Genomic DNA, 22,766 nt, shown 5'->3' on the forward strand with positions numbered 1-22,766 from the left:
ATTGGAAAAGACACTGATGCTGGGAAAGATTGAAGGCAGAAGGAGAAGGGGACGACAGTGGATGAGATGGTTGGATGGCTTTACCGGTTCAATGGACATGAGTTTGAGCAAGCTCCTGGAGATGGTGAAGGACAGGGAAGCCTGGCGTGCTGTAGTCCATGGGGTCACAAAGAGTCGGACGTGACTGAACTGATGGTTCATGGTGTTGAGTGTCTTTCATGAATTTGTGGGCTCTTTATATGTCTTCCTTGGAGAAATCTCTACTCGGATCCTTGACTCATTTAAAAAATTTGGTTATTTGTATCTTTATTATTAAGATATTGGAAGTAGGATTTGGAGCCAGGTCCTGCTGTACCAGGGCTTCCCAGGTGGCTCTAGTGGTAAAGAACTGGCCTGCCAATGCAGGAGATGTAAGAGACGTGTGTTCTATCTCTGGGTCGGGAAGATCCCCTGGAGGAGGGCATGGCAACCCATTCCAATAATCTCGCCTGGAGAATCCCTAGACAGAGGAGCCTGGGAGGCTACAGCCCATGGGGTCGCAAAGAGTCGGACACAACTGAAGCGACTGAGCACACACACCGCTGGACCGATAGATCCTGCACTTGCAGGCGTGCACCTCTGCCTCCAAGGAGCTCTGGATACACGCTGGAGGCTTGCCCACCCTTGGGACAGGTGAAGGCCAGCACAGCCACCCAGCCTGGAGGGGGGCCAGGTGCACAGCAGATGCCCAGGTCCACGGGTGGACAGAGAGAAGAACAACTCTATCTCCAGGAACTGGTGAGCTGAAGGGAGAGAAAAAACACTCAGGACAAAAAGTCTGCACCCCAGAAGGAAGACCCTCCCGAGGTCTTGCTCCAGGAGGCAGAGATAAAGCCCTGAGTGCCTAGAGGCCACCATGACAACTCCTCATGTCTTTGGTGGTGATGACCTCTCTGCCAATTTTCACGCTACTGACTGTTGGCCCACGTGAGACCGGGAAGGGGAGGCCCAGGAGATTAGCAGGGAACTGTAGATGACGTCTGTCCAGAGCAGGCTGTAGTGGGTGTGCAGGGGCAGCAGCCAGTCAGGGGAGAGCAGAGCCTGAGGGGGCATGACCCCACAGCTGTGCCTCTGCCCTGGCCACAAGGACCCACTGCTTTGTCACCAAGGGCGCCCGTATCTTGAACACCCAGCTTTGGAGTCCAGCTGCCTGAGTTCAAATGTCAATCCCACCACCTCCTTGCTGTGTAACTGGGCACGATACTTTCCCTCTCTGAGCCTTGGATCCCCTCTGAGATTCTCCTGTGGAATGAAGCTTGGAACAAAGCTCATCAGGGTGAGGATGAAATGAGAGCATCACGGGGCCTTAACTCGGCCTCTGGTGGAGCCAGGCTGTGGACGGCACAGCTCACCCATGGGGCATCCCCACCCCCTGCACTCAGAACCAGAAGACTCTCACCCTGGGAAACAGCAGGCACAGACTCTCCTGAGAACTTCAGAGACCAGCCACTTGCCGGGAGCTGCTCCCTCAGGCAGGAGCTTCATGCAGGGCTGCAAGGGCCGGGCAGCTTTTGGGGCCCTGTGGACCCCAGAAGGTGGACCGTGCAGTGGCTACGAGAGCAGCCCTTCACTCAGGCAGCCTGGCTTCAGATCCCAGCACCACCACTTACCAGCTGTGAACCTGGACCAGGACTTGTCTCTCTGTGCCTTGGTTTACCCTCGAGGAAGCCAGTGAAGACGACAACAGTCCTTATCTTCTAGGGTGGTACGAAGATTAAATGTGTTAATAGGGAAAATAGGGATAAAGTCTTCCCAGGTGGCTCAGTGAGGAAGAATCTGTCTGCCAAGGCACTGGATGCAGGAAGACACCGGTTCAATCCCTGGGTTGGGAAGATCCCCTGGGGAAGGAAATGGCAACCCACTGCAGTATTCTTGCCGGAAAATCCCATGGATGGAGGAGCCTGGAGGGCTGCAGTCCATGGGGTCGCAAAGAGTCACTCACGACTGAGCGACTGCGTGCACACACACACACACACACACACACACACACGGATGAAGTCTTACTTTAAAATAAAGCCGAGAGTGGGACTTCCCTGGTAGTTCAGCGGTTGAGAAGCTGCCTTCCAACGCAGGGTATGTAGGTCTGATCTCTGGTCAGGGAACTAAGACCCTATGTGCTGCTGGGCATCCAATAGGCTCACAGGCCACGGCTAGAGCAAGTCCACATGCCCCCAAGAAGAGCCCATGTGCTGTAGCAAAGACCCAGCATGGCCAAATAAAATAAATAAGCACACAAATAAAGGTGAGAGCATCTGAATTTTTTTTCTCTGAACCCCACACTCCTCAAGATTCTTCCAGAGTCCTAAGATTCCTTCAGCTCTGATATGTAGAGTGGCACAAACTTCTTTACTATGTTGAAAGTGAAAGTGGCTCAGGCTTGTCCAACTCTTTTCGACCCCATGGACTATACAGTCCATGGAATTCTCCAGGCCAGAATACCGGAGTGGGTAGCCTTTCCCTTCTCCAGGGGATCTTCCCAACCCGGGGATGCAAGCCAGGTCTCCTGCATTGCAGGCGGATTCTTTACCAGCTGAGCCACAAGGGAAGCCCCTTTACTATGCTGTTACCTCCCCAAGTAGGTTTCAGAGCCCGCTAAGCCTGCGAGATGGTCCAGGATAATTGAAAAGGACCCTCGGAGAGGTCTGGCTGCTGTGTAGACAGAGCCACTGCCTCTAGAACTTCACCAGTGCACATGAAAGGCTCTGAGAAACCCCGCAGAGGAGAAACCATGTCGAGTGGTTAAGTCAGTGTTTTCCCGAATTTATTAGACCATAAACACCCTTTTCTGCCCAATACCAATTTAACATCCTCCTGGAAAAACACTGATGGTCAAGGTCATTTCTAGCTTGTAGTTTCTGCCTCACAGAAGAGACAGAAGGTTTTCTAAAGATTTTTCATCCCTGCATTGGAGAAGCCCCTGCCAGTTTTTCCAGCACTTTGACACTCGCCCACAGAAAAGCTCTGCACGCCTGCGATACACCCTCAGCCCTGCTCCCTGGGGCAGAGAGGACCAGGTGGAGAAGGCCCCCTCATGGAAGCCCCTAGGACTGGCCCAGCTCCCTTCCACCCCCTGCAGCCGCCTCCGGCTCCAGACCAGACGGCACGCCCAGAACACTGTCAGGACAGTAGGCGGTGTCTTCTGGGAGCCTTCTAGAGAAGCAGTTGCCAAAAACGAGCGGCTGTGGGTTGAGCCAGCCCAGCCTCAGGCAGGGGAGATGCCTTAGGAGGCCCTGGGGCCGCCAGCCTCCATCAGGAGGGTCAGCACCACTTCCTAATACAGTCACCTCCCCTGTCTCCCTGTAAGTGTTTCTGCAGTTCTAATATTTGGCGACAAGAGTACATCTCCCCACTGGCCGCGCGAGCACAGGACAAGTGCCAAAATTCATCTCCAGGCCTGTGGGGTTTGGAAAAATGAGCTGAATCAGTGAGTCAGTGGAGGAGAGTTCCATTTATTGAGCACCTACCACATTCTGGGTGCTTTGTGTAAGAAGCTCTGCCATTATGATGAGATCTCAATTCTGATAATAACCCCATTTTACAGACAGGGAAACTGAGGCTCACGGTGGTGGGTTAACATGACCAGGGACAAAGCAGAGCTTGGATTCAAACCCAAACCTGGTTTCGACTCCCTAATTTCCCACATGCCCACCCCCCACCCTGCACCCCATCGTGCTGTTTCTGGGCAGCCTGGCTGAGACCACTGACAGCTGCTACATACTGTGTTTCTGACCTCGCCCCCTAGGCCCCACTCATTATTAACCCAGGCTCCCCAGGCTGGGGTATGAGGATGGGAATCAGGGGGAGAAAAACAGTCTGGCCCCTAATGCTCTGGCCCATGAAGAAACTGGCATTTGGGTTTGTTAATCCTGTCCTGGGCTTCCCTGGTGGCTCAGATGGTAAAGAATCTGCTTGCAATACAAGAGACCTGGGTTCGATTCCTGGGTCTGGAAGATTCCTGGAGAAGGAAATGGCAATTCACTCCAGTATTCTTGCTTGTAAAATCCCATGGACAGAGGAGCCTGGTGGACTGTAGGCCATGGGGTAGCAAAGAGTTGGACACGACTGAGAGATTAACATTTCACTTCACAGCCCATGTCCTGGAGAACTGGCTGGCTGGGCCCCAGTCCCCTGATCATCCTTGGTATGCGGACTGGGAGATGTAGAAAAAAAATCAGTTTTCTGAGTCTGCTAAGCTGAAGGCCAGCCCACCGGCCTGAGGAGGTAACCCTGCCAACCCAAAGACCACCCCCCTGGGAACCCAGCCGGAGCTGGCAACCAGGGCTGGGCCCCTTTTCTCTTTGCCATTCCTATGGCTCTTGGCTGCAGCCTCCTTTCCTGTCTCCTGCCTCGCCCACCTCCCAGGGTCCTGGCATACAGCCTAGGGGGTTAGGCCCTCTGCACAGACCTTGGGAAACCCCTCTCTCCTCCCCGACTCCCCAGAATTCCTTCGGCAGTGGGGCTGTGGGCTGGGGAGAGGGCGGATGCTCCACCTATCTGTCTCAGGGGGGGCCCTCACCTGCTCTGTCTGCACAGCTGCAGGGAAGGGACATCCCACCTGGAGTTCCCGGCCCACCCTCACCTGGCCACACCTTTCCATCTGCCCTTTACAGGAAGTGCCCATTGGACACTGTGGGAGAGCAACCTCCCAAGTGCCACTGTGTGCCAGAGCCTATCCTTCACCCGAGCTCATCCTCAAGCCATCTGATAGCAGGCTTCCTTATCTCCATCCTGAGTGGGGAGCCAGTTCACGGAGAAGACAGGGACTTGTGCCAGGCCATGCAGCCAGGCAGTGCCAGGCATCTCTCCCAGGGTTGGCTGACTCTGGAGTTGGGGGTCCCCTCTCCTACTACAGTGCAGGGCTCAGGGATGCAGATTCAGGACCAAGACTGCTGGGCTAGAGTTCTGGCTCCTCCACCTCCTTGCTGGGTCACCTGGGGCTGGTTACTCGACCTCTCTGTGCCTCAGATTCTTCATCAATGCCATCAGAGTCCCTGAGTCCAAAGCCTGAGTGAGCTGTGTGGGTGAGTGACTTCACCTGTCTGTGCCTCGGTTTACTCCAATTTAAACAGAGCGATTGATACACACACAACAGCGGTTGGTATAAAGATTAAATGTGACAACTGTACATCTATCTAGGGCTTTCTGGCAGGTGGTGCCTGGCAGATCCGTGGGGCCTGCTGATGGTTTGCTAGGGTTGCGGTCAAGGTGCTGCTCTGCAAAGAAGCACAAGAAACAGATCTCAGAGGGCATCTCTGGCCAGGGAAAGTGGGCGGGGGGAGCCTTAACTTTCTCTGTATGTTGTTTTGTGCCTTTAGAATTTTGTATTATCGGGTTGGCCAAAAACTTTGCTCTGGTTTTTCTGTAAGATGGTACAGAAAATCAGAATAAAATTTTTGGCAAAGCCAGTACAACTGTGGAGTATTACTATTTCTAAAGTTGATTACAAAGCTATTGTACAAAGATGCTCCCTGCCCTGACACACAGCCTTGTGCAGGCCAGAGACTCCATCCTTCCGGTGCCCCCTTTCTGCTTTGCCCACCCCTCGGTAGCCACAGCCCGGCCTCTTCCAGGCCCTGCCTTTTAGCTCACTCCAGTCTCCCAGCAAGTCCCCAGCACAGCCTCAAGGGCCATAAGGTCTCTCCTTCCAAAACAGGCTTGTCCCTTTTACCATGGGATGTAGGCTGAGCCTCTGTTCTCACCTGTAAGTGAGATGCTGGTATCTCCTGGGCTAACTGTAAGAACTAAAGCGTGAAAGTGAAAGTGTTAGTCACTCAGACATGTCTGACTCTGTGTGACTGTAGCTCTCTAGGTTCCTCTGTCCGTGGGATTCTCCAGGCAACGATACTGGAGTGGGTTACCATACCCACCTCCAGGGGATCTTCCTGACCCAAGGATTGAACCTGGGTCTCCTGCAGTGCAGGCAGATTCTTAACCATCTGAGCCACCAGGAAAGCCTAAATAATTATCACAGTGTGTGTTAATCCCTTAGTGGTGTCGGACTCTTTGCGACCCCATGACTGTAGCCTGCCAGGCTCCTCTGTTCATAGGATTCTCCAGGCAAGAATACTGGAGTGCCATTGCAATGCCCTCCTCCAAGGGATCATCCTGACCCAGGGGTTGAACCCCTGTCTCCTGCACTGCAGGCAGATTCTTTACCATCTGAGACACCAGGGAAGCTCTAATGAGGTGCTAATTCGTGGAAAGGGTCAGATACAGTTCCCAGCCCAGAGTTCCACTCCTTGTCTTCTGGAAGGGAAAAATGTGAAGGAAAGCCACGGAGATCCTGGAGCTCATTTCTAGCCACCAAGCCCCCTCCCACCTGCAGGCGGACCTCAAGCCTCCGAGGCCAATTCCTGCCTCCAGCCCTTTGCCCCTGCTCATCCCTCCTGGCCAGCCCTCCCCTGATCTTCTCATCACGCAATTACTCCCAACTGCTGGCCTCCTCTGAGAGAAGCCCCTTGTCTGAAATGGCCCCACCCCCTCCTCTATCTCTTGCCCCTGTTTATTTTCCTCATGGTACTTACCATTGCCCCACAATGTTTGTTTCTTTTTTTAATTTTGGTTGTGCTGGGTCTTCGTGGCAGCTTGGGCTTTTCTCTAGTTGCTGCAAGAGGAGGCTGCTCTCCAGTTGCGGTGCACAGGCTTCTCATTGCAGTGTCTTCTCTTGTGGAGCTTGGGCTCTTGGAGGTGTGGGCTTCGGCAGTTGAAGCACACAGGCTCAGTAGCTGCAGTTCCTGGGCTCTAGAACACAGGCTCAATAGTTGTGGCATACAGGCTTAGTTGCTCCATGGCATGTGGGATCTTCCCAGATCAGGCATCAAACCGGTGTCTCCTGCATTGTCAGGCGGATTCTTTATCACCGAGACACCAGGGAAGCCCCCAAATTGTATTTTTGAATAAGTTCTTTTTAGGGACTAGTTTTAAATTCACATGAAAGTTGCAAAGACAGTACAGAGGGTTCCTGTGTATCCTTCACCCAGTTTTCCTAATGTCAGCTCATTACCTAATGGCGGTACCTCTGTCAAAACGAAGAAATTAACACCAGTGTATTACCATTAACTAAACTGCAGATTTAATTCAGATGAAATTCTACTTTCCCTTTATTGACTACTTGTTTTCAGCTGCCTCCCCCACTGGAAGGAAAACTGAAAGCAGGGAGATTGCCTCACTCTCCACCAACACCCTCACCACGGTGCTCAGTCGCTCAGTCATGCCTGACTCTTTGCGACCCACGGACTGTAGCCTGCTAGGCTCCTCTGTCCGTAGGATTTCCCAGGCAAGAATAATGGAGTGGCTTGCCATTTCCTCACCTGGCAATTAATACAGATTGATAAAAGGAGGGGAAATAATGGTAAAAAAAAAAAAAACACAAAAAAACAGCCACGATGCCTGAGGACTCACTCTTGTTCCAAGTGCACTAAACGCTGTAAATCCCTTCATCCCATGATAACCCATGAGGCAGCAGCTACTTGTGGGGAAACTGAGGCCAGCACAGTTCAGTGGAGGCTGAGGCCACACAGGTCAGCCCAGGGCAGGCGGGCTTGGGCACCTCCTCCCGGAACCAGAATAAACGTGGATCCTCCCCGCCCTTAGTCCATCCGCATCAGAGCTGGGGGGTTGGCACCCTTCTGTTGGCACCCAGGATGCTGAGGCCCCAGGATGGCTGATTTGCCTGAAGCCGCAGATGGACCGGAGCACAGGGTTGGGCTGGAACCTGAGCCTCCACGCTCCAGCTGGTGCCCCCCGGCGGCAGCTGCCCTGGCTCCTCAGGAAGGGTGTGGGGTGTCGCTGCCAGGGCCACCAGCCCCGCCCCACTCCCGGGAAACAGAGTGCCTGCTTCAGTCACACACTGTGGGCTCACTCATGTGCGCCTGATGCCCAGGGCCCTGCAGATGTGGAGTGGGGCGAGACCCTCCAGCACCCGCCTCTGCCCTGGGCCTCTGGGATCTGCTGTAGGTGGAAGGATGGACACCCCCTCCATCCCGGAGGGTCAGCCTTCTCTGGGGAGTCTGCTGGGCTCTGGGACAGTGAGAACAGGAAAACGGGTGACCGTCCCTTTCCGGATGTGGGGTGGGAGCAACACAAAGGGAAAAGCTGTCCACAGCTGTCACACAGAGCCGGGACAGTCACCCCAGTCCAGCCTGGGTTCCGCCCAGCGCCAGCCCAGCACAGACCGAGGCCCTAATAATGTTTGCTGGATGCCTTCAACACAAGTGTCAATGCCCAGAATCTCCTTGAGGCTTCAGCCAGGCATGCCCGCCCCATCCCCCAGTCTGGGAGCTGAATAAGGACGGGGTGGTGGGGGTGGGGGGTGACAGGGGGCACCGTGAGGTGGTGGCGGCCTCCATGAGACAGGCAGGCCGCCAGCCCAGGGCCGGGGGTAGGGGTGCCTTGTGTGCGGCTAATTAAACAGTGACTGTGATGAATCGGGGAGAGGCTGCTGCTTGCTAATTAAAGGTGCGGGCGTCTTGCCTGGCAAGGGTGGAACCGTGTCGTGGGGCCAGGCCAGCAAGGACGGTGCTGGCTCCGGGCCTCTCAGCAGGAGCCCCGTGACCCCCTCCCCACTTCCCTATCTCTCCTCCCCACCTTGCCCGGGGCCTCGGACTTCCCCTCCCCACCAACCCAAATTGCTTTCCTGATAAGGGCCTGGGCGTTGGGGAGGAGGAGCCTGGTGGGTGGGCATCATTTTGAGCCCTTGAATCTCCTATCACCCCCTCCCTCCAAGACCCCAGAGTTGGGCAGAGGAGTCCAACCCTGACAGCAGCTGGCTGCTGGAAACGAGGCCCCAGGACAGTTTTTAGAGTCGTAGACGCTGAGACTCACAGGCTTAGGCATCATCCAGGTTTCCGGCAGATGTTGCCAGGCTCCTGCTTTGCCTCAGATGCCTGGTGGGCGTGAAAGAGATGGAGGGAAGCTCTTTGGGCCTCAGTGCTTCAGTGCCGAAAAAGGCCTATCAGAGCAAATGCTCTCTGACCCCTGAAGGTTCCTAGAGAGTGGATACGAGGACCCCAGGGCTGCCTCTCTCTGCCCTGCGTTGGCTTAGCCAGGAGGCTCAGTACCTAAGAGCCTGGGCTTTGGAGGCCAGACGCCAGGGTCCAGGTTCCAGCCCCACCATCGGTCAAGTGTGTGACCTCAGGCAACACAGCTTAGCTGCCATGTGCCTCGGTGGCCCCGTCCTCAGCTGGGGGAGGTCATGCTGCCTACGCGAAGGCTCCCAGAGGGGATCAAAGAGAGAGACAGAGAGAGAGAGAGTCTGGGTGAGATGCTCTGCACGGTGTCCGGTCCATGGAACAGACCCAGGAAGTGCCCGCCATTGTTATCGGAAAACTGGGGCAGGCGGGCGGGTGTGGCCTGACACCCGTCTCGCCTCCACGTGACCTCCGCGGGCAGCCCCGTGCTCTGAGGACCATCACGCTTGACACAGGGAGAGCGTGTCGCTCTTCACACAGGGCTCTCACATCCTCCCTGACCCCGACAACCTTCTGAGGAAAGCAGAGCAGCAAAGCTCAGGGAGGCTCAGCAAGCGGCCCAGAGTCCTGTGGCTGAGGAGCAAGGGCAGCCCCACCTTTGGGGGGGACCCCGAGTCATGAACCAGCCACCACGGAGGGAGCTGAGGGGAAGGAGAGAGCCACTCTTGACCTTCGAGGGGGCCGGTCTGCAAGGGGAGAGAAAAGTACAAGTAATGGGCTTCCCTGGCGGCCCAGAGGTAAAGAATCTGCCTGCCAAAGCAGGGGACACGGGTTCAATCCCCGCTCCGGGGAGATCCCACATACCACGGGGCAACTAAACCCAGGTGCCACAGCTTCTGAGTCTGTGCTCGAGAGCCCCAAAGCCGCAACGACTGAAGCCCACACGCCTGACAGCCCATGCTCGGCAACAAGAGAACCCACCGCAACGAGGAGCCCATGCGCTGCAGCGGAGAGTAGCGCCCCCACGTGCCGCAACTAAAGAAAAACCCATGCGTGGCAACGAAGACCCAGCGATAAACAAACACCGGCACACACAGAAGTAATGGAACCAAGGCGAGCTGCAGGCATCCAGGCGAGGGGCTGTGGCGTCCCTCCGTGCCATGGGCTGAGAGAGGCTGCTCTGGAGCTTGGTGGCAAAGCAAAGGTTCTGCTTCTGTTTGAGGGTCCGGTCAGCATTAGGAGAGTCTGGAAGGAGCCTGATGGAGCCCCTCTGGCCTTCTCAGGAGAATCCTTTACAAACAGGGTCAGACACTCTGCTCTCGGAAGTGCCAGGTGGTCCCTAAGGTCCATAGTCCCGATTTCTACAGTTCCGGGGTCTGCCATGTGAGGTATCCAGGGGTCCAGATACTGTGGTTTCTGAGATTACACTGTCCAGGGCCCCCATTGAGAATCCATCCATATGCAAAACGGGCTGTGAGGTGTCCCTTCCAGGTGGCCAGGCACTCCCCAGGATAGGGGCTCCCTACTGCTGGGTAATGCGGTGGGGGAAGGGTGCATTACCCATAAGAGGCCTAGAGACAGTGGAAACCTTTTGAGGTTGAGAAACTCAAGGCTATTGGCGTTGTCAATGGGACATGGCCTAATGAGGCCAACCCAAAGCAGACAGAGATGAGGGCAAGGTTGCTGGCTTTGGCCGTAATGTCTCCATCCTCCCTCCTCAGAGATCCGTGCTAAGCCAGAGCGATGCATAACCACTAGTGGCTCCAGGAAAACACGTCCTGCCTTTCAGCCTCCCTGGGGCCACCTGCACCGGAGCCGGGCCAAATGCTGGTCTGGGGCGCCCTCTGGTGGTCTTCCTGGGGAGCGGCAGAAGCAGCAGTGGGTTTAGGGATGTGTAATGGCACCCCACTCCAGTACTCTTGCCTGGAAAATCCCATTGATGGAGGAGTCTGGTAGGCTGCAGTCCATGGGGTCGCTAGAGTCGGACACGACTGAGCGACTTCACTTTCACTTTTCACTTCCATGCATTGGAGAAGGAAATGGCAACCCACTCCAGTGTTCTTGCCTGGAGAATCCCAGGGACGGGGGAGCCTGGTGGGCTGCCGTCTGTGGGGTCGCACAGAGTTGGACACGACTGAAGTGACTTAGCAGTAGCAGTAGCAGTCAGAAACAGGGGAGGAGGCAATGGCACCCTACTCCAGTATTCTTGCCTAGAGAATCTCTTGGACAGAGGAGCCTGGTGGGCTGAGATCCATGGGGTCACACAGAGTCGGACACAACTGAAGCGACTCAGCATGCCTGCATGCATTGGAGAAGGAAATGGCAACCCACTCCAGTATTCTTGCCTAGAGAATCCCAGGGACAGAGGAGTCTGGTGGGCTGCCATCTCTGGGGTTGCACAGAGTTGGACACGACTGAAGTGACTTAGCAGCAGCAGCAGCGATCAGAAACAGAAGGACTTGAGTGGCTCACTTGTTCCTCTGCACAGATGGAAACACCGAGACCCAGGGAAGGAAGGATGGAGCGACTTGCCCAAGATCATGTAGAAATATAGCGGTCAAGCCAAGAACAGAACCCAGGCTTCCCTCTGTACCAGTGGCTGCCCTTGGTGGGTCTCAAGGCATCTCTACTAGGGGAAGGAAGGCTAAGTGTCCAGCAGGCTTGACTCTCCAGTGACTGTGGACAGCTGGACGGAAGGTGGCTGAGCAATTGTGTCATGGGGCATGCAACACTTCCCCTCCCTGGCCTTGGGGTCCTCACCTTTAAAACCTGGGGCTACCATGTTGGCAAGGGGCAAGGGGACTGAGATCCTTCTCATACACACTGGTGGTAAGACTCTATCCAGCCAACCTCCCAGGAAATCTTAAAATGAGCCTTCCTACAGTGAGTACTGCATTTAATGGTGAAAGACTGGGTGCTTTCCCCCTGAGATCAATAACAAGGCAAGAATATCCACTCTCACCATTTCTGTCCAGCACTGTACTGGAAGTTCCAGCCAGGGCACTCAGGCAAGAAAAGAAAGTCATTAAGATTGCAAAGGAAGAAATAAGACTATCTCTATTTTCAGGTAACTAACGTATATAGAAAATCCTAAAGAATCCACCCAAAAAGACTAGAATTAATTAACAACTTCAGCAAGGTTGAAGGATAGAAGTGGAATATACAAAAATCAATTGCATCTCTATGCATTTGCAATGAACACTTCAAGAATGTAATTAAGAAAATAATTCCATTTACACTAGCATCAAAGAGAATAACATGTAAAGGACTAAACGAAGGCAGTATGAAACTCATACTATAAAACCTATAAAATAGTATTAAAAAGAAGTTAAAGAAGACCTAAATAAATGGAAAAACATCCCATGTTCATGGATCTGAAGATCTAATATCATTAAGATGGCAAGACTCCCCAAATCCCCATCAAAATGTCAATTTGCACCTTTGCAGAAATTGACAAGCTGATCTTAAAACTCATATGAAAATTTGTGACCCCCCAAATAGCCAAAACAATATTGAAGGAAGAACAATGTTGGAGGACTCACCCTTGTGATTTCAAAACTTCCTGCAAAGCCACAGCGATCAAAACAGAGTGGTCCTGGCATCAGGACAGACACGTGAGATGAACGGAATAGAATTGAGAGTTCAAAAATAAGGCTGCACGTTTTCAGTTAATTGGTTTTCAGCAAAAGTACCAAGACAACTCAGTGGGGGAAAGCACAGTCTTTCCAGCAAATGGCGCTGGGACAACTGGCTGTCATTTGCTGCTGTTTAGTTGGTAAACAACTAAACTCTTCTGCAGCCCCAGGGACTGTAGCCGACCAGGCTCCTCTACCCATGAGGTTTCCCAGGCAATAATACTGGGGTGAATTGCCATTTCCTGCTCCAGGGGATCTTCCCAATGCAGAAATTGAACCTGTATCTTTTGTGTCTCCTGCATTGATAGGCGGATTCTTAACCATTGAGCCACCAGGGAAGCCCCCTTCCTCACACCCTACACAAAAATTTACTCAAAATGAATCTAGACCCAAATGGAAAAGTTAAAACTGTAAAACTCTTTGAAGAAAACATAGCCATAAATCTTCATGACCTAGTATTAGGCAAGAGTTCCTTAAATATGACATCAAAAGCATAGCAACAAAAGGAAAAAAAATAGAAAATCTGGACATCATCAAAATAAAATTTTTGTGCTGCAAAGGATATCATTAAGAAAGTAAAAGACAACCCATAGAATGGGAGAAAATATTTGCAAATCATGTATTTGATAAGGAATCACAACCAGACTATATAAAGAACTCTTACAGCTCAATAATAAAAGACAAATAAGCTAATTTAAAAATGGACAAATGATGACCACACATTGATCCAAAGAAGATATATAAATGGCCCTTAAGTTCATAAAAGGTGCTAAATATCATTAGCCATCAGGGAAATGCAAATTAAACCCATAAGATACTACATCATGACCACTTGGTTGCCTATTAAAAAAAAAACAGATAATAACAAGTGTTGGCAAGGATGCGGAGAACTCAGAACCCTCACATACTACTGGGAGGAATTTAAAAGGATGCAGCCACTTTGGGAAATCATCTAGCAGTTCTTCAAAAGGTTAAATGGAATTAGCATCAGTTGACAGTTCAGTAGCTCAGTCGTGTCCAGCTCTTTTCAACCCCATGGACTACAGCACGCCAGACCTCCTTGTCCATCACCAACTCCTGGAGCTTGCTAAAACTCATGTCCATCCAGTCAGTGATGCCATCCAACCATCTCATCCTCTGTCGTCCCTTTCTTCTCCTGCCTTCAATCTTTCCCAGCATCAGGGTCTTTTCCAATGAGTCAGTTCTTTGCATCAGGTGGCCAAAGTATTGGCACAAAGAATTAGCATATGACCCAACAATTCCACACCTAGGAGATGTATATCCAAGAGAAATGAAAACATACATTCACACAAAAACTTACATGAATGTTTACATTCATAAAAGCTAAAAGCAGAAACAACCCAAATGTCCATAGACTGATGAATGAATAAAATAAATTGTGGTGACCATGCAATGGAATACTGTTCACCAATAAAAAGGAATTAAGTCTGATGCATGTATGACATGGATAAACCTTGAAAACATTAAGCTAACTGAGTCAGTTACAAGGGTCACACATCGTATGATTTCATTCATAGAAAATGTCCAGAACAGGCAAATCCACAGAGGTCCAAAGAAGATTGTCTTTTTAGGGGAGGCACATGGCATGTGGGATTCTAGTTTCCCAATCAAATCTGTGCCCCCCTGCATTGCAAGCATGGAGTCTCAACACTAGACTGCCAGGGGAGTCCCAAGAAGATTGTGTTTTATGGGAATGGCTGCCTCAGACCAGTGGAGAGGACTGGGGGAAATGGGAGTGGGGTCCTTCATGGGATGATGAAAATGTTCTAAAATTGACGGTAGTGATGGTCTCACAGCTCAGCGTGTGCTAAAAAACACTAAATCATATGCTTTAAATGGGTGAATTATGTATGTTGGAGAAGGAAATGGCAACCCACTCCAGTGTTCTGGCCTGGAGAATCCCAGGAATGGAGGAGCCTGGTGGACTACAGTCCATGGGGTCGCACAGAGTCGGACACGACAGAGTGCGCACACACACATATGTCATGAGCCTCATATCTGAAAAAAGAGCCTGTGCTTTGGACCCACGATAAGACTTCTAGAAACTCCTAGGGAATTGTTCACAAAAACATGCCAAAAGCTTTCCATCACAGTGTTGTATGTAACGGCAAAATTGTGAGAATAACCTAAGTGTCCCTCAGTAGGGAAATGAGTGGGTTATGTTCATTCCTAGGATGGAACAATGGATTCATTAAAAATGAGAATCACAAGGACAAGGCCCAGGATACACTGCAAGATTTTTTAATTTTTTAAAAACAAGTTACAAAAATAAACCTGTAGCTTAAAGGGACTTGGGGCTTCTTGGTAGCTCGGTGATAAAGAATCCATCTACCAATGTGGGGGGTAGGGGTTCGATCCCTGGTCCAGGAAGATTCCACATGCCTCAGAGCAGCTAAGCCCGTGCACCACAACTGCTGAAGTCCACACGCCCTGGAGCCTGTGCTCTGCAACGAGAGAAGTCACGGCAGTGAGAAGCCCACATGCCACATCCAAGAGTGGCCCCTCTCGCCACAACTAGAGAGGGCACAGGCCCAGCAGCACAGACTTCGAGCTGCCATGAATAAACAAGTGTTTTAAACAATAAGAAACAAGAAAGGGATTTAAAATACAAGATTTTTTTTAAAGCCAAATTATAGCATCTAGGGTTTTCCTCGTAGCTCAGCTGGTAAAGAATCCACCTGCAATGCAGGAGACCCCAGTCTGACTCCTGGGTCAGGAAGATCTCTTGGAGAAGGGAATCGCTACCCACTCTAATATTCTTAACTGGAGAATTCGATAGACAGAGGAGCGTGGCGGGCTACAGTCCATGGGGTTACAAAGAGTCAGACACGCTTGAGCGACTAAGCACAGCACAGCATCTAGGGATGCACACTTGAGTGATAACAAGCAAGAAAGTGATTGTCTTAAAAATCTGGATAGTGGAAACTTTTTTGGGGGGAGGTAGGGAGCATGACTGAGATGGGGCACACTGAGGACTTCTCGGGGCAGGGAAGAGTTCTTCCACCCGGGCAGAGGTTCCAAGGTGTTTGCCTTATAATATGCTGAGCTGAGCAAGCATTTTATGTAGTCTTTCTATGTGTTATATTTTACAATAAAAAGATTTAAAAGGGACTTCTCTGGTGGTCCAGTGCAGGGGACGAAGGTTTGATCCCTGATTGGAGAGCTCAGATCCCACAGGCTGCAGGGCAACTAAGCCCAAGCACCACAACCAGAGAAGCGGAGAGCCACGACGAAAGGTCCCGCGTGCCGTAACTAAAATCTGATGCGGTCAGATAAATAAATAATTTTAAAAAAAAGAAAAAAGATTTAAAAAGGAAAGTAGGGCTTCCCTGCTGTCTCAGTGGTAAAGAATCTGCCTGCCAGTGCAGGAGACATAGGTTTGATCCCTGGTCCGGAAAGATCCCACATGCCAGAGCAACAAAGCCCGTGCGCCAGGATTACTGAGCTTGTACGTCAAAACTACTGAAGCCCGTGCGCCCTACAGCGCATGCTCTGCGGCAAGAGAAGCCGCCACAGTGAGAAGCGTGTGCGACGCAACTCGACAGAAGCGCCCGCTCTCCGGAACTAGAGAAAAGCCCAAGCAGCAGTGAAGACCCAGCACAGCCAGAATTAAGTAAATAATTACATACTTTTTAAAAGTATTTAATTATTCAATTTTTTAATTAAAAATATACTCATTCCAGTTTTTAAAAATTGAGTATCATAGGATTCCATTCTTGTAAAAACTCTCTACCCCTATATGTGGATATGCAGAAAAACAGTCAGAAGTTTGAAATTTGGGGTGCTCTTTTTTTTATATTTTTCTATTTTTTTTCCTGCAATGAACAGAAATTACTTTTACAGCCAGAAAAAAAAAAAAAAAGAATAAAGCTTTTTGCTGTGTCTTGGATATTTCCCTGGAGCTCTGGCACTGTGTGAGAAGAATGGGAGATTGGGATGGCCCTGAAGCAGCTGGCAGACGGCCCAGGGGCTGGGCAGGAGAAGACCAGGCCTAGCCACAACCCCAAGGCCCAGCCTGGACACTCGGCCACCTTCAGGTTGCAGGTGGCAGCTGCTGCCGGGCCATCATGCTGGCTTCCTTCTCCAAAGATGCTGGGAACGCAGTTTGGCCTGGCGAGCTGGATGGATGTCACACCGCTCCCATCTGTCCAAGTCTCCTATCGTGGGCCAAGGAGGAGAGCTGCAGGCAGAGGGTGGGGGCGGGAGAGGTGTGGGGCAGGTGCTCACCCTGCCTGGCTTTGCTACCACCAGCAAAATTCCCATGGAAAAAAGATAAATGAGTACTTTCTGCATGCTAGGCACTCATGCTGGTTGGAGCTGGGGGAAGGGGGTCTTGTGGTTCATTTTATTGAGAACTCCAAATGACCTGGGGCTTCCCTCGTGGCTCAGATGATAAAGAATCAGCCTACAATGCAGGAGACATGGGTTCGATCCCTGGGTCGGGAAGATCGCCTGGAGAAAGAAATGGCAACCCACTCCAGTATTCTTGCTTGGAAATCCCATGGACAGAGGAGCCTGGGAGGCTACAGTCCATGGGGTTGCAAGAGTCAGAAACGACTTAGCTACTACGACCATCAGCAGATGACCTAAAGGGTGGGTGGGATTGTCATCTTCATATTACAGGTGGCCAAAGTGAAGGCCAGGGAGGACTTCCCTTGTGGCCTAATGGTTAGGATTCTGGGTTTTTGCTGTGGTGGCCTGGGTTCAATCCCTGGTCAGGGAAGATCCTTCGAGTGCGTGGCCGGGGAGGCCCCCGGAGCAGTCACTATCCTTGAGTCTGGACTTAGCCAGGCCCCTCATGTATACAGCTTCAGCGACTCCTCACAGGATCCCTGGAGGGTGGCTGCCCTCACTTTGCAGATGAGGGCGCAGAAGCTGAGGGAAGAAGTCAGCTGCCCACCCCTTACAGCACCTGTGCGAGAAGGATGGCAGCCTCTTGCAGCCTTGAGGGGGTGGCCATGTGCCCACCTCTGCGGACCAGCTCCTAGTCGAGCTAGTGATTGTATTATAATCTCGGGAGCATGTGTGACAGTGGCCACTTTCATGGACACCCTCTCATTTGCTGCTTTCAACAGGCTTATAAATCTTCAGTCTGGCTGTATTTCCCCCCATTTTAAAGCCTGGAAGCCCAGACAGTTGAGTGAGGGGGCCAAGAGGACCTGGAGCCTCCATCACGCAGCTGCTGTCCCTGGCCTGCCCTGGGGATGACAGGCGCCAAATCCTGGAGAGGGGTGTGGACAGTCTGCTTCCCGCTGCTCTCCAAAGGAGCAGGCCCCCCTCCTGGCTGAGTGCCCCCAACACCTACACTCCCAGTAGGAGAGAGGACACCCAAGAGCAAAGTGCCAGGGACAGCTGCCAGGTCTCATGGGATCCAGAACCCTCCACGACCTCTGCCCGAGAGCATCTTGTACACTTCATCGGTCAGCAGCCAGCCAGCTGGTGTCATGGGGCTCACATCACTAGAGAGGCCAGACCGCCACCCAGGAGAGGGGCCCCTTCTCCCTGAGTGACGGCCGCCAGCCAGGCACTGACTGTGCTAGCCACCAAAGCCTCCCCATGCTTTCAATATCAGCCTCATTTTACAGAAAAGGCAATGGAGGTTCAGAGAGGTTGAGTGACACAGCCAGCAAGCTTCAGTTTTAACCAAGGAGGGACAGAGGAAGGGACCCTTCAGTGGGAGGGAAGGGAGCCATATGGAAGAGGTGGGAGAAGGCAGGGCTGGCATTGTGAGCTCTGACTCTCGTGGGACATAACTTACTCATCCATCCACCCAGTCTTGGTTCCTCTGCACATCCGTGGACCCTCTTCACGTGCCAGGGTCTTTGCTGGGCACTGAGGACTCAGGTAAACCTGGCTGATCTCCGCTCTCCCAGAGCTCATGGCCTGGCAGGGCAGGAGGGAAAGGGGAAGTGAAGCAGCCTGAGGCCCCTGCTGGCCTCGATTCACTAGTAGTTCCTGAGGGTCTACTGCAGGCCAGGCCTAGTGCTGGGCTCTGACGGTACAGGGCTCCTGCCCTCCTGAAGCATACATTCCAGAATGTCCAGCTTTGAATCCCAAAAAAGCCCTGCTTGCGTGACTCCTGAGCTCCAACTACAACAGGAGATTTCTTGGGAAGGGCTGGGGGAGGCAGCAGACCTCATGGGTCTCCATGGGTCATACCGAGGCCTGGTTCTGGGCTGGTGAGCAGGGATCTGGAAAAGGCAGGGAAGCCTGATAAGTGCCTTGCTAGGGACTACATCAGGGCCGTGGGGAGGCCTGAGCTATTCCAAGGGGTCTGGAGTCATCCAGTCTGGACAACCGGAATGCCAAGGGCCAGCCATTTGGAGGAAAGCCACAGACTCCTGGGGCCGGGGACAGGGCAGAGAATCGGAGCCGGGAGAGGGTCCATGGCTCTTACAGGGCAAAGGTTCCTTGCTGAGGCCACCCAGGCCCCACCAAGCCCTGGTTCCTTTCGTCCCTAGTGAGGCAGTGCTGGGTCAGAGGCGCCATCATGGGGTTTGATTCCAGCCACTCCAGGGTCAGTTCCACGCTACAGCCTAGGGAGAGGAGATACGGAGCCGTAAGAGGACTTGCCCAAGTCCACACGTCAGCTCATCACAAGCAGAGGGTGAGCAGCGAACGGCCCAACCCTTTCCTCCAGCTGGCATCCTGGGACGCTGCCCAGAGGACGGGCACACCCACGCTGGCTCCGGGCACAGAGGGAAGCCCTCTTCCTCACCCTCCCCGGTGGTGCTGCTAGGTTTTATTGTTCATTTTTTCCAAAAGCTCATCCTTTGTTGTTGCTCAGAGATGTTAAACCAAGGGTCTTTCTCAGTGTGACTGGCAGACAGCATGGCTGAGGGTCCTTCCATCTCGGTGACCGAAAAGCTGGGTTTATATTTTTAAGTGGAAGTTTTAAAACTGCCCAATTCCCTTGGTTAAAAAAAAGAGAAAGAGCATCAAAAGAGAAGAATTAAAAAGGAGGAGAATGGCTAAATTATTAATAGAATATTATACAGCCATTAAATAACTTTAAAGGAAATATGAATGCTGTGAAAAAGTGTTCACAATATAATGTAATGTGGGGTGGGGGGAGGAGGGGGAATCAGCTATAGAGTACGGCCACAATTAAAACACACACTAATATATTCATGTGTGACCCATGCAGAAAAACAGGACTGGAGAGAACTGCAACAAAACTGCAAGTGTTATCTCTGAGCACCGGGATGATGGATGACTTTCATTTTCTCCTTTCTACCTTTTTGTAGTTCCCAAATTTTATAATGAGTACGAATTGCTTTTATAATTAGACATAAAACAAAAAGCAGTGTCGGGCTTACTCTAGCCCAAGCTCACCCTCCCCACCTTGCCCCTTCCCCCACACCAAGCCGGGGGCCGCTGGCCTCTGTCCCCGCCAGAGGTCAGGGGACTCACCAGCCACCCCAGCCCATGGAGGAACCAGCAAGGGGATGCTGCCCTCTTGGGGCCCAGGCTCCCCCCAACAGGTCCTCTGGAAGGGTCTGTAAATTTCCTGGCTGGGGACTCTGGGAGATGATCCTCCCCAGGGCTGAGAGTCAGAACATTCATTATCTACTATGAGAGAAGCCGTCTTCTTTGTTCCTTGTGTTTTTTTCAGAGAGCAGGAGGGCAGAAGGAGAACTGGCCTTTGTCGTCTTCAGGCAGGCTCCCAGCTTCCCCGTGTGGGACTGGAACGCCTGGGCCACCTGGTCCCCTGGGGCCCTTCCAACCCCAACGCTCCCGGCTGTGTCTAACCTGAGTGGCAAAGGCCCAGGGGTGCTGGCCCTGTCTTAGAAAAGCCATCCGGATTCATTCAAGAGCAGTGTTTGGAGAAGACTGGAGAGTCAGAAAGTGGCATTTGCCCTGTCCCCAGTGGCCCAGCCCTGTGGCTGGCAGGCACCTGCTTTTGCCCACCCTGCTCTCACCCACAGGGGCTGGGCCAGCAGAGGTTTCCAGAGGCGGGTGGGGGGGTGCTCCCTGCTCTCCAGAGGGGGACCAGTTCCCAGAACAGCGCCCTCACTTCCTTTCTGCCACCTCCTCCTGGTTCTGGAAGCTTCTGTCCTCCTCCCCGGCTATTTTAGCAATCAGGTCACCCGTGGGCTCCCTCTGAGCTTGTGGCCAATTAAAACCCACAGGACTCTTCACAGAAACGGTGGTGCCGCCTCCTCCTCCAGATCCTGCCTTGGTCGGCGTCCTCGGGATGAGAACACAGTGAGCTACTGGTCCTCGCGTAGCAGGAGGCGGGGTTCTTGCTCAGGAACGGAGGCCATGCACTGCTTCTGTCCCCATGGTGGCAAGCGCCCTGCAGGGGCGGCTGATGGCAGGGAGGGAGCGCTGGGCACAAGGACACTGGGGTGGCCTGCACTTCTGTGTGCTCCCACACGATGCCCCGTCAGCGCTGGAGAGAGGACAGACCTCCCTGTGTCTTCACCGGCCCCAGGCAGCAAGCTAAGACTCATCTGGAGGGGAGTTGAGTGACCCGTCGAGGTCACGTGCTGGTGAGCAGCAGAGCTGAGACGGACCCTGGGGAATCCCAGCAAAGCCCAAGTCCTCTGGGGCTGCCCTGGTGTTTCCTGAGGGCCTGGCAGACGGTGGCAACTGGCCCGGCTGCCAGATGAGTTCTCATGAAGCCTGGGAGGCTCTGCAGCCCGAGGTCTACTCAGGCAGCAGGTTCCCAGCACCCCACGAAAAGCCCAAAGCCCCTTTACAGCCCGTGTGTTCCACTCAGAGCCACTGACTACCTACCCCTGGTTCAGGGAAACCCTGGCCAATAGCAGGAGGAGCCCTCTGACCTAAGACCCCTGCCCCCACCTCCAGGTGGAGGAGTCTGGGCCAGCTCTCATCCTTCCCCCGAACTCAGGCCTCTGACTGACCATCGGCCTTCCCCAACCGAAGAGGACTCAGGTACTGGACTAAAACTAGAGCCTCCGGAGTCTGCATCCCATCTGGAGGGAGAAAGATGAAAAACACCTGCCAACAGGACTTCCCTGGTAGTCCAGTGGTTAGGACTCTATGTGCCAGTGCAGGGGACACAGGTTCGATCCCTGGTCCGGGAAGATCCCACATGCCCCAGGGCAACTCAATCCGTGAGCCACAACTATTAAGCCCGAGTACCCTACTCGGGTAGGGCAGAGCCCACGCTCTGCAACAAGAAGAGCCACCGCAATGAGAATCCCATGCACCACTGTTTGCGGCAACTAGAGAAAGCAATGAAGACCCAGCACAGCCAAAAAGAGAAAAATGTTGAAACAAAAACAAAAACATGCAAACAGAAGGGTTCTCTGTGGTCCTGCAATGGAGGCATGTGGTCAGGCAGCAGGGGTGGGGGTGGGGCGGGGCAGCTGAGACGGGGGTGGAGAAGAGCTTTGGGAAGAGGGATCAGGGGCTGGGAAGAGCTTGGCGCCCTGCAGGAGCTGAAGGAAAGCCAGCGCGGCTAGAGAGGCACCGTCCTATAGGAACAGAACGCCAGCCACATGTGCAATTTACAATTTTCTAGTAGCCACAGGAAGAAGAGGAAAAAGAGGGAGTTGGTACGGGGTGTTTGTCCAGGCTGGTTCCACCACAGTTTCCTTTAAGATCACACTGACCTTGGACCCAAGGCTGCCTTACAGAGTACTCAGTGTTCCCAAAAATACACCTTTCACAACAGTCTTAAAGTTTGCAGCAGAAGAATTTAAAGTTCCTTTAGCAACAAGTGCACCTATTACCAACGGTGACACAGAGATAAATCCCGTGCAGACAGCTGGAAATGCTTTTCCAAAGCATGGTTCAGAACCATTAATTATTCCTAGAGGTTTAGAGATCATGTTGGAAGTTGTTATGCTACTTGGAACACACAATTACCTTTCAGAATAAATACCAGGATTGTTGTTAAAAAAAAAAAAAGTAAAAAGAAAAAACAGGTGAATTTCATTTTAATAATGTATTTTATTTAACCCAATATACCTCAAATATTATCATTTCAACATAGAGTCAATATAGAAATTATTATCATTATAACCCTGTGATAGACATGTAACCCTGTCTTAACAGTTGCCTTCCTCCCAGGAAGAGATCTGCATAGTTGCTATTTAACAAAGTCTACAGGAACTCAACCAGAAACATTTTGCCAAAGGCTCAGAACTGAAACGGCTGCCACTTTCTGTATCTCAAAGAATCACTGCAT

At 52.3% G+C, this 22,766-nt stretch overlaps 1 long non-coding RNA gene across 1 annotated transcript; it reads right to left on the reverse strand.

Annotated features, from left to right (window-relative positions):
* Window positions 1-3,468: 3,468 nt before the first annotated feature.
* Window positions 3,469-7,881, reverse strand: LOC139186558 (uncharacterized). The gene is made up of 2 exons (XR_011570181.1): window positions 6,564-7,881; window positions 3,469-5,252 (listed from the first exon to the last, which is right to left on the reverse strand). It is a non-coding gene; the product is annotated as an uncharacterized lncRNA (long non-coding RNA).
* Window positions 7,882-22,766: the final 14,885 nt, after the last annotated feature.

The sequence above is a fragment of the Bos indicus genome, chromosome 13 (assembly GCF_029378745.1).
Source record: "Bos indicus isolate NIAB-ARS_2022 breed Sahiwal x Tharparkar chromosome 13, NIAB-ARS_B.indTharparkar_mat_pri_1.0, whole genome shotgun sequence".
In the NCBI taxonomy this organism is placed as follows: Eukaryota; Metazoa; Chordata; class Mammalia; order Artiodactyla; family Bovidae; genus Bos; species Bos indicus.